Raw genomic sequence first — 11,883 nt, forward strand, 5'->3', positions numbered from 1 at the left:
TCGTTGTCGTCCCTCAAAAAAAAAAAAAAAAAAAAAAAAAAAAAAGCAGCTAACTGCTTTTGGTTAGCAATGTGGAAACGGGAGGCCGGCCAGCTCTTACAAAATACACTTTTGACACTGATCTCTCCAGCAGGAACAGACTTGCTCAGACCGTAGGGACGCGTACGCACACCCACACGAGGGGAAAGCTCCAAGCTGGGCTCCAGCCACCAGCACCAACCCCAGCCTCCATCACCGAGAGAGGAGACCAGCTGGTGGTGCCATCAGCCTCGAAGGGGACCCACGTAGGTTGCCAATATTGCAAACACCTAGAAAAGTAAGAAGGAAGAGATCAGTCTACATCCATCAAACGAGGCAGCTAAATGAATTGCCCTTTACGAGAGCTGCGAGTGCTCTGATGGCAAATCTTTCAGAGTTTGTGACAATAAATCCCACCCCCCACCCTATTAATAACATATAATAGCGATTCTGAGAAGAATGGCCAATTATCTAACGTCTTAAAATGACAGAGCAATCAAAAGGAAGGTGAAATATAGGGCTGTGAGAAGCGGTTCTGGGGAGTTTGCAACCTCCCCTCACAGCGCACAAGCAGATTGCAATAGATTTAGTGGTTTCTAAGATAGAAAACCACCACAAAACAAGAGCCTCATATCCTAAAAAAAATATATAAATAATCCATCAAATGCACATTTTTAAACCCTTCCCGGTGCACATATGTCAATTGTTTGCAGAGCTCAGAGGCACTGCCGGGATGTGCCACCCGAGCCTGCAGGAGATGCAAGCCCCTGCCCTCCCACGCTGCAGCTGTCACGGGGTGACAAGCAAACAGGTGGCAGCGGGGACAGCGAGGGTGACGTTGGCACGTGTCTGGTGCTGCCACTACAAGGATGGGCCTGTAGCACCATTTTGGATATTTTGTCCCATGGGAAATATACAGAAAAATGGAATTTAAAGCCTGCAAATTAATTTGAGGTCAAAAGTTGTGTCTGATGTCTTTTTCCTTTTTTTTTTTTTTTTTTTCAGGCAAAGTATGACCAAGTCTACAGCTTGTTTTCAACTTCTTGATGCTTTTTTAGGAATATGAAATTTATGAAAATTGCCAAAAACTTTCATGTTTTTCCCCCATTTCTTATGATTATGCCGTTATTCTTCCTTTCTCCTTTATTCTTTGTCTCTCCTCATCATCCAAGGGCCAAGTTCTCCAGAACACTGCTTTACTCAGTTATATAACCACTAACACACACACAAAAAAAAACACTGATCCCCGTCCTTGCATCCAGCCACTAATGCAAGAACTGCTTATGACTTAATGATGTTCCTCCATGCTTCATTAGCTTTTATCAGGACCAAAATCAAGATTGGTTCCAAGTCCTGCAGACCTGTCATTCAAGATGGACGTGGGGGAACGGGATAACTTTCTGGCTTTCTCAGCACCATTGGGCTTGTTGCCATCAATTTCAGCGGTGTCAGAAATGTCACCCATGGAGATTATCAGCGATAGGCTGCTGATTCTGATCCAGCCCCAATTAGCAGCTGCCTGATAATTGTTGACATTGGAGAGCTATGAAGTAAATGGGGGCCTTGATCCAATGAACCATAAAAATAAATAACCATAAAACTACGTCTGCGCTATAAAATCTCACGCAACGATTGCCAGTAATGATTCCTGCTATTTATATGCGCTACCTGGCTGGGGAGGGCTCTGTGCTTAGACTCATAACAGAATCTGCCCTAGCCATCTTTACGAGAAGGTGAAGGGTTGAGCAGGCAGTGAACCTGCACCATTATCCTGCCTTGCCCCTAGTAAAACCCAAATCAGGGCTGCAATGTCGCGGGGAGATCAATCATCGTATCTCTGCCCATGGGGTCTTTCAAAAAGGCAGGTTTCGAGCACTTTTACAAAGTTCTGGGTCTCAGAGTCAGCCCCGTCTCAAGCCCTAAATGACCCATTAAATGAGGTGGTGAGTCCAGGGGACAGCCTCAAATTTGCTTTGAGCACAGCTCAAACAAAACATGACCCTGCTCAAACAGACACCAGCTTGAGTTCACCTTTCCTGTCACCTCACCTTCGGTATTGCTTTAGCATGTGTGAGCATATTAAAAAGAACATATCTGCCAAAAGCATTTTCATATCAAAACCTACCGAGTTATAATTGACTTTCCCCAGAGAACATTATGTGACAACTCACTTGTGAATCAACCTGGCCTTGTAAAATGATCTTGATCTTTGCCAAAGCCCAGCTGTGGCTGGCTCTTAATGAGCCACCAGCAGGGACACAACTTCGAACTCATTTAAAAACTCCAGCACTAAAAAACATGGAAACCTGGTCTGCTCTTAGCAGGTCTTCTGCCAGTCCTGTACAACCCAGTTAGTAGCACAGAGGCAACAGAAAAGCTTTAATGGCTTGTTTAGGGGTCAGTCCTACATAACTCTGTGTATCAAACTCCCATTGCCTTTAAACTGCAGAGGAAAAGCCTTAAATAAGCTTTCTTAGTGCTATTCTGGCCCTTACAAAAGAGAGATTTTAATACTTTGCTGCCTCTACCAAGCTTAATACATCATTGTTGGCCAAGAGCTGTGAGATCCCTTTGTGGAAGATGAGTATGAAGTTATCATTCGCAAACAGCCTATTGATGTTTTCTCCAGAGCAGCCAAATTAATACGATACCAACTCCTTGCCCATGTTCCACGTAATTAATTCAACACTCGGATGACATTTCATTTAATCAAGACGTATCATATCTTCTCTTTCAGATGAAAGAAACACCGAAGTTATAATGAAAACAGGTCGATATATCAACTACCAACTATTTTTCTCTGTATTTCTGCTGGACCCTGCAAGCCAAAAAAGAGCTGACTCCTTCCCTTCTTGATCAGCTCCTTGTTTGATATGCCAGTGATATGAGAGTCACTCTTAAGCAGTGAACTTATCAAAATACAAAAACTACTTTTTCATTATGTTTATTCACAGCAGAGCTGGTAACAATTCTTTTTTCCCCACAAACAAAAGCATGTTTTCATTTAAATAATAATAATAAAAATAAGATACAATTATCAAACGAGACCTGACCATCTGGCTTTGCATCTTGACTCCTATGGGGATCGGCTCCAGCTGTTCCAAGGGAGTTTTTTCCCCAAATCCTCTGTAACAAGCCAGTTTGCATCCTGAAACAAGAGGCTTCGATCTGCTCCAAGCTCTTAAGAGAGAATTTGCAGCTTCCCAATTTCTACCCCCACCCCTGAATTTTTTACATTGTGCTTTCAGAAGGGTAGTGCAGTCAGGAGTCAGCTAGTGAAAGAACTTGATTTTTGCACTCCCTAAGTATTTACAACCTTCTTTGACATGTTTAACAGAGAAAAGCCTTTTGCCATACCAGGTATTTCCATATTCTCCGTATTTTGGCCAAGATTTCATGAGATAGGTTCAGCTGCCTTCGTATTGTATGCAGCGTGTTGCAGCCCCCTTCCCCAGGGACTGCTGGAGTTGCCTTTCTGGGTTCCTAATGAGGGAAGGAACTGGAATGCTGTAAACTCACAACTTTGTCCGCTTTGTGTAAATCAAAGCACAGCTGCAAAATTTGGGAACAGAAAAAAGGGAGGGGAAAAAAAAAAACACTCCAACCACACACATCCAAAATATAAATACTCCTGGCTAGTAAATGTCACTTGACACTCTCATGTCAAACCTGTCATCAGCTCCAGCGTTTCAAGGAAAAACACTGTTGGGGTTGAGTTCACAAATCTGTCCCTAGTTCTAATTTACAAGTAACCCTTTTATATTAATTATTCCTAAGTACGCCACAATGACACATTAAATTTGCATGCAAAATTCTAGTTAAAGCCTGAACAAGCCAAGACCTCTGAGAAGGCGCTGCACATAAGAGACATGTATTGTTTTAAATAACTACCTACTGCTGAGCTGGGGCACAGAACATATTTGGTAGCAGTAAAACTGCTGGAGAGAGGCAAGAATATTTTGAAAACAATACATTTGGGTCCTGCTAACACAGGAACAAATGAATAAACATATATTAGGGAAGGTATGGGGGGTTCAAGTTGTTTGTTTGTTTTTTTTAAGCAAATAAATACAAGCATGTATTTGCATAGGCTGCTGATCCTTGGAAGTGGGAGTTAGCCTGTCATGGTCACAGCTGTAACAAATGCATGGAAAATGCAGGTAGCAGAAACCATGCTAATTCCCAGAGGCCAAGCAGTTGCAGGGACTACCCGCAGTTCAGTGAAGCTTTAAATCAAGTTAGCGAGCACTGGCCCCGTTGTGATTTGCATGGACCTTCCCACAGTGCACCAGGATGTTTTTACCTCATAGCTGATACCATCAATGCTAAGCAAATTGCTTGCATAATTATGCATATTTGCACGGTGCCGTCAGCTGCAGCTGATGTCACTTGCTGATTATCTTTCTCCCAAATTTTTAGTCAATGGAAGCCTGTGGGTGGTTTGCTTTTTATATATTTATTTATTCTTTTTTTATTATTATTTTTTTGGTGTGTGTGTGAGAGAGAGACTCACTGTGCCATGCTGGGCATACTTTTAACACTATTGCTCTATTGCCACAGATGTGTTGTTTCAGATGGGGATGGGGTGGGAAAGGCATCTGGCTGAATTCTCCCTTCCCACCCCATGGAATGTCATTATTAATTATAATTTACCTTTCATATTAATCACATGATCTTCATAAAGCAATCAGTCATCCACATACCACAGTCATAAAAGGATCACATCTTATCTTGCCCTGATGAATCAGTGCTCAGTACGTTTTAGGTTTCCCATAATCATCTGGTGAAAGCATTTGTTCAAGCCCTTTATTTTAGATTAATAATGGACATCAGGACCCCATAAAGGGAAATAGAGGGAGAGCCACTTCTCCAGAAAACTGAATGATCCCAGAACAAAAAAGTCTGCCCTTAGTGGGGATGGTCACAGAAAAAGCAGTGCAGAGATAACACCTAACTGCTCATTACATTGTGCCACCTATCCAAAAGAAAAAAAGAAAAAAAAAAAAAGCATAATATACAAGTTTGGCCCCATCAGAGCATCCTGCTGTGCCCATGTTGTCAAGGATGCTTCCCCAGAACATAAATTCACAAGCTGACATATAAAGCTGTCCAATGGGTTGGCAGGAGGCCGGGAAGGCTGGTGGCACACATTTAGTGAGATGATATCCGAGAAGGGCTCCAGGAGATGGTGGGCTGATCAGATCCACCACCAAGTAGAGCTTTGGCCAAGCCCTGACAATTTGGAAAGTTGAAGGATGAAGGAGCTGGAGCATTGTGAGGTGCGTGGCTTTCTTTTTCCCACTTTGTTAGTTTTAAAACATGAAAATCTAGTATAAAAGCCAACGTATGACAATGAGGTGGCACTCAGGAGCTGCTTGCTTGGCTCCAAAAGCAAGCAGCCACTGAAAGCCAGCCCTCAGCAAGGCTGTACCTGTGGTTTGCAGACATCCGTAGGCTTTATTCTCTGGGGACCAAGAAGGGCACAGAGCCTTTGACCTGGAGGTCACTGGTTCAAAACACAGACAGATTTTGTGAGTGATCAGAAGTGGGCAATGTGCAATGGCTGCTTGCTTCTTCAAGTGAAAGACGGGAAAGGCCCGCTCCAGCTGCTCGCAGCCCGACAGCCGCCTCTCAGCACTGAGCAGCAAGATTGCCAGGGCTGCCCCATGGCCTCAGGAGAACAAATCCTACAGGGAGAACAAATCCTGCAGCCCAAGAAGAGGCACGCATGGGTCACCAGCGCAACCGCAGCCATAAAATACTTCCCCCAAACCGGCTTAATATCTACAGTAAGAGACCAAAGGGCAATGTTATAATCCTAAATGAAGTAAAACCCAGGGAAAGAGCCCATCCAGGCAAGGTGAAGCAACACTGGGGACATGGTCCCAGCCTTGACAGCTCCTAAGCCTTCATCCTTCATCATCAAATTGATTCCTCCAGCACTGAAATGGGAAATGCAAGGTGCTGGCTATGTCTTGGGAACCTGGCTACCCCTTCATCACCACAAACCTGGAGCTTCTTGTAATAACCATAAATATCTACAGCTCGCTTATTTTGAAACCCAAAGAAGAAAGGAAAACCCTTGCTGCTCTCCCACCTCTCCTCCTTCAGAGAAAGGCATGGACAATCAGGAGTATCTGTCAGTAAGGCCAGCAACAAATGGCTCTTGTGGCTCTGAACACACATCCTTTGGCAATTCTGGAGTGTTTGGGCAATATATTACTCCACAGCAGGCTCCCCCCTATTTGTTTACCCAGCAAGCACACTTAATAAGGAACCTGCTCAGAAGGACATGGTTATAGCGCAGCGCTGCTCTGTCGAGCAACCAGGCTGGGTTATGTTGTTGATCATTAATTATTAGGGGGAAAAGAAAAAGCAGGCTTAAATTAAAAGCAAACCCAGAGTTTATTAGGCACGTAGTAAACCAGGCATAAAGACAAGGACACTCAGCTCCTCCTACCCAAGAGCAAGGCTCTCCTGCTCATTTCTGTGCTGCTCTCCCCCAGAGAGCAGATGCACCTTTGTGCTCTGTGCCCACAGCATCCATGCAGCCCGTGGCACCCCAAAACTGCAGCCACTCAGGGAGGACGAGGCACTGATGTTCAGGTGTAATTAGGTGAAGGCAGCAGCTGCATGGACAAGATTGGCAGAGGGATATGTGAGGGGTAGTGACACAAAGAGGAAGGCGTGAGGAGATGCAAAAAGGAGACAGGAAAGGAGATTGGAGTACAACAGGAGAAATGTGAAGAGGTATGGTTGGGTAAGAGAGGGGGAATAGGGAAATATGGGAAGAGGACAAAGCTGGGGACACAGCTGGAGATACAGATTTGGAAGAGCATCTCTGTGCCCAATGGAACAGCTTGCCATGGGTCAGCACACCAGGGCAGGAAACCCTCTAAGGAACAGAGCCCATCGAGGACCCTGTGCTGAAGCAGAGGAGCAGCAAGAAGCTAAGAGGCAGAGGAGAGGAAACAAGCAGCATGGAGGAACATCAGAAAGACAATGTTATGTGCTGAGCTTCACCTCGCTGAAGAAGCAGCATCACAACGGGCACTGAGTTTGCAGACACTGCACAGGTGTCGGAGCATCCCAAACACAGGGCATGCGGGGTCTGACCAGTCAAAAACACAAGTATTTCGCTGTACATTGGGCAGCATAGAGTGTGCTAGCGAAGCTCTGACCTCTCCCTGGGTAATTACAAATTCAATCGCTTGTAAGGTTTATCCACCACTTTTTGGCCATCCTCAATGCTGCCTTCAAAATTTCTTGACTTCAGAAATTTAGCATGGGATTAGCCATACTCTGGGGAGAATCCCGCAAGCATACAGACCCGGTCTCTACAGCCTCAGTCAAGTGGACCTCATCACATTTCCATTGCCCATTCCAGTGGCCTACCAGCCAAACAAATTTGCCACCACCACACGTGTTTTCAGCATACACAGGTGCAGCACAGAAAAGAGACTGGTAATCAAAAATAAAACTTTAAAATTAAATCTTTTTTTTTGTCCAAAACCTTCCAAGAGGAGGCCCTGCAGAGCACTTCAGGCACACCCAGGTCTTTCACAAGCGGCCAGTCCAGCAAGGACATCTGGCTGATGAACAACTCAGGTCACCTCTGGCCAACCCTCACACTGAGGGAAGCCACTGACTCAAATCCGGGTTTCCTGACTGCTCTCCCCACCCATCCAGAGAACCCAGCCACTTTGTCATCCCTCTGGAGCTCTCTTGTACTCAGATCAAGCCTTCCACCCTGTTTTCCAAACCAAACTGGTCTCTTCCTGGCTTCTTCCAACAATAAGAAAAAATTTATTCAGCAGAAGTCCCAATATCCTAACATTTGAAATCAAATTTGCCTGCCTCAGAAGAGGACCCTCAGTCTCTGTAGACCTCATGCAAGATCTTTGCTGTCAAACCCCAAGAGAAGCTGAAGAATTCCTCATTTCAATAGACTGCCATTCTCAGGCATCACCTTTTCCTAGGACTAAGGGGGGAAATACAAAGCAAAACCACAGGCAGATTTTTGTCTCTGAGCTGCCAGATGTGAAAGGTTTAAAGGGAAGGATTTACACAACCGCCTTGCCAGGCCAGGCTCAGGTAAGACATACGAAAGATCCCTGTACCTCAGTTTCCCTGCCTGCTTTAATTCACAGATGGAAGAGCTGTTGACTAATTAATCTCACCTGTAAATGAGCTGCACTCCCAGGATAAGGAGTCTCCGGAACTGAAGGTGGGGTATTAACCCAGAACAAAGGCAAACAGACAGTAAGTCAGATAAGACATAGCTGACTCCATTGTTTCTCGTGGAGTCTCTTACTTGCAAAATAACCCTAATTCACTGCACGTGTTCAGCTTGGAGGGGCCACTTTCCTCCTAGATACAGTCATGCAACTGCCTTATGTCCTGCCCATAAACGAGTGGCAGTAGAGACAAAATTGAACTGGAATTTAATGAATCTGGCTAATTCATTATTTGAAAGACTCTTATAATGTTTTTCAGTTTTATTTCATCCTTTTTTTTTTTTTTTCCTCCGAGCCAGGAGCACCAGATGGCCAATACCAGTCTCATTGCTAGGTACTAATCAGCCACTTCCATATGATATTTGCCATGAAGAATTAATACAATTAGGTCAGGATGTAAAGACATCATATTATTCATGGCAATAAGCCCAGATTTACTTTTTATTCCTCCTGCAACTGCCTGCAGCCTGAGTGAGGTCAGCATCCAGGTCCCTCTTCATTGCAGTGAGCTGAGCTGCTCCACATCTCGTTGCACAGCATTTCTCTTTGCAGCCCTGATCCCTGTTCCCTTTCCAGAAATTCAGTCAATCTCAGCTTCAGAAAGAAACCTTCCTGAGAGCTCTCCAAGTGCACGCTTAACAAAAGGACAATACCTTTATATTATCTCTCACCTTTATATAGATATATACATAATATAGAGATATATTATTTTTTTAAGTTTCATTTTCCTTTCTTTTTCAGTCACTACAAAGGATGCAAGCAATGTGAATTGAGAGCTGGTGACAATGCTGGGCAGCCAGTACAGGAGGGAGGAGAACTACCACCATTTTCTTATACACCCCATCACAGTGCTGCTCCCTGACTGCTCACCCAGAAGGAATTAAACAGTGACTTCATTATTAAATCATTGTGGGGTCTTGCCTTCCTTTTATTTTTATCTAAGTCACTCATAAGCAATTCATGCCATGGCAGAGGCTAGCCTGATAGGATGTAAGTTTGCCTGGGAAGGACATTTCCTATCTGCTCCCTCCTCAGCACTTGCCCCCAGTTCTCACTCACACTGAATTTCATTTACTTTAGTCCTTTTTCCTCTCTAAGGCTGTGAGCATAGATGGGATTGTCCAGGAGCATATGGCAGATCAAGGCTTAATTCTTCTGTCCAATAAATACATGAGACTTGCTTTTGGCCAAGTTGATTTTTTTCCCCCATGCCACAGTCTCCCTGTCTATCAAAAGCTCCAGCCAAAATCACAAACATTCACTGTGGCAGTGAATGGGGAGGCAACCACAGAGCAGAAAGCTCCCAGGCTGCAGGACAAAGCCAGCCTGGACAGCTGAGGTGCCGTGACAAGCGGCCAATCCCAGGCAGGGATGCCTTGCCGTCCCCAGAGCTCCTTCCCAAGACAGGCACCACTGCCCCATGCTGCAGCCAGCATCCCAATGGGGCTGCCCACAAAGCAAAACCTCTCCTGCATCCTACACGATGGCTCAGCTCTGCTTCCTCTGGCTACTTAAAATTCAAGACATCTGTGTTTGCTCTGTGACCCCTAACGAAGGATTGTTTTCCCTGGAAGGGCTCCATCACTGCCTCTCGCCTGGTGCCTACCATGTGTCCACTTATTTCCCCCTCTCAGGAAGATCTGCATGCTGCTATTTCCAGCACCCTCCCCATGTGCTAGAGGCATTTCATACTTTGGGACACATGGCAAGGGCTGCGGAAATATTTCCTGTTGTTGCAAGGAGAAGCTTCTCTCACTAACAAAAATCCATCACCGTGCTTCAAAGACCCGCACTGCAACGTGGCTGGATCTCCCCTTGCCTGGAAGAGGGAATTATTCTTTCCTTTAAAATCTTACCAACTGATATAATCTCTCCCAGCCTGAACCACACTCTCAATTTTCTGGAGTCATATTTGGGTAGAGAAGTAGGGTGCAGAGCCCACCTGAAATCCAGCAATAGGATAATGTGGGAATGGGAGATTACCCATGCACAGCACAGTGCACTAGGCAGAGAGCGATCAAAAGCAATTTTTTATTCCTTTGTTGATAACACAAAGTGAATAAACTACTGAGAGACAGAAAGCTTAGCACGTGGGTCACACCACCTATCGCAATACAATTTCTAAGGCAAAATATATTCTGTATTATTGCATTTTTGTTACATGAGGGAACATGACCCATCTCTGGGTGGAGCAGACTACCCCAAATTCTCTGGACATGGACCTAACCCCCCAAACAGCTCAGCCAGCCTTCACAGCCAGTCCCATCTCCTACTATAACACAAGGTAGGGAAGGCACAGCCCCTTGTAGGACAGCCAGCCCTCACTCCTGCAGCTGAACACGCCTTCATTTTTCTCCTGTCTGACAGCAGGATGACCGAGTTGTCATCTCATCACCTCCTGGTGGCAGGACACCAAGGGACACTAACTCACTGACCGGGCCTAACCTCCTGAACTAACGTCCCTCACGTTCACATAAATCCTTTCTCACTCTTCCAGCCCACTTTGTGACCCCCAGGGGGGATTAAAAAACACAAGGCCAAAGCGTTCCTTGTTGTTGATACTATTATGGTATGGTGGCGGAGATGGAAAGGGTAGGAACTGGGACTCAGTGGAGCAGGATGGGTGGGAGAAGAGTTTGCGGGGTCGAGCAGCTCAGGGAGGACAGGGACCAATGAACCAGGGGTGGGACTGAAGCCTGCCAACCCTCACAGCCTGGCAGGGGAGGTTTGTTCCCTTCCTCTCCCTTTGGCCCTACACTGACATTCCTCACCGCTGACAGCGGGGAGGTACCAGGCTGGGGCTCCACACAGGGCCAGATCCCCAAAGCAGCACATGTGTGTGGGGAGGGAGGGCTTTGTAGGACGACAGCCTCAGGTGCAAGCGCTGACTGCAGACATTCCTGCGGAGCAGGGGCAAGAGATTTGTTACCTGCAGAGGGCTGATGCCTGACGAGTGATGTCTTCATCGAGCTGTCCAAGTGGGGGTTGCTCTGCCTGCAGGCAGCTTCTGCTTCACCAGGGCCAGGAGCCCACACGCTCCTAAGAGGCTCTGTAAGGTCCTTAGGATGTCTGGGAAAGAGGAGGGGGAAGAATTTGGTAGGGAATGGGCGCCTTCCCTGTTCCCATGTCAGCTGGGTGCTGCTGGGGGGTCACGGCAAGCGTTCAGCCTCCCGCCTGCTCGCACACTCCCAGCATGGGGCCTGCAGGAACGTGTTCCCCCTAACGAGCTCATGTCACTAATTTGGCAGCCTGCCCGCCTCAGGGGAGTGCCACGGCTCTGGAGAGCAGTGGGACACGTGGAGTTTTCAGTGCTCACCTGATTTCCAGACCTTTTTTTCCATGGAGCTGTGTTCTTTCACATGGAGAACGCTTGGCTAACGACGATATGCCTTGTTTTCTGAGGAACTCCTCAAAGACAACTTACAAAAAAATCAGAGGGAGGTTTATTGGGAGAGAATATTTGGGTATGTTGTGGAAAGGAGCAGGAGACTGAAGCTCATCCCACCACCCGGGACAGCCAGGCTCCTACATTTCATACCACCTGTACTGTCAGATGGTCCTGTGACTTCTGAAAGTGAGCGTGTTACTCCGTGCTTCTCTCCTGTTATCTTCAAATTCAGAATTCAGG

The 11,883-nt window shown here is 46.0% G+C and overlaps 1 long non-coding RNA gene across 1 annotated transcript; it reads right to left on the reverse strand.

Annotated features, from left to right (window-relative positions):
- Nucleotides 1-72: 72 nt before the first annotated feature.
- LOC311442504 lies at nt 73-11,675 on the reverse strand. Its single transcript, XR_014696692.1, has 3 exons — nt 11,572-11,675; nt 11,185-11,324; nt 73-308 (listed from the first exon to the last, which is right to left on the reverse strand). It is a non-coding gene; the product is annotated as an uncharacterized lncRNA (long non-coding RNA).
- Between the last annotated feature and the right edge of the window lie 208 nt (nt 11,676-11,883).

Source organism: Aythya ferina, assembly GCF_964211825.1.
Source record: "Aythya ferina genome assembly, chromosome: 11".
Classification (NCBI taxonomy): domain Eukaryota; kingdom Metazoa; phylum Chordata; class Aves; order Anseriformes; family Anatidae; genus Aythya; species Aythya ferina.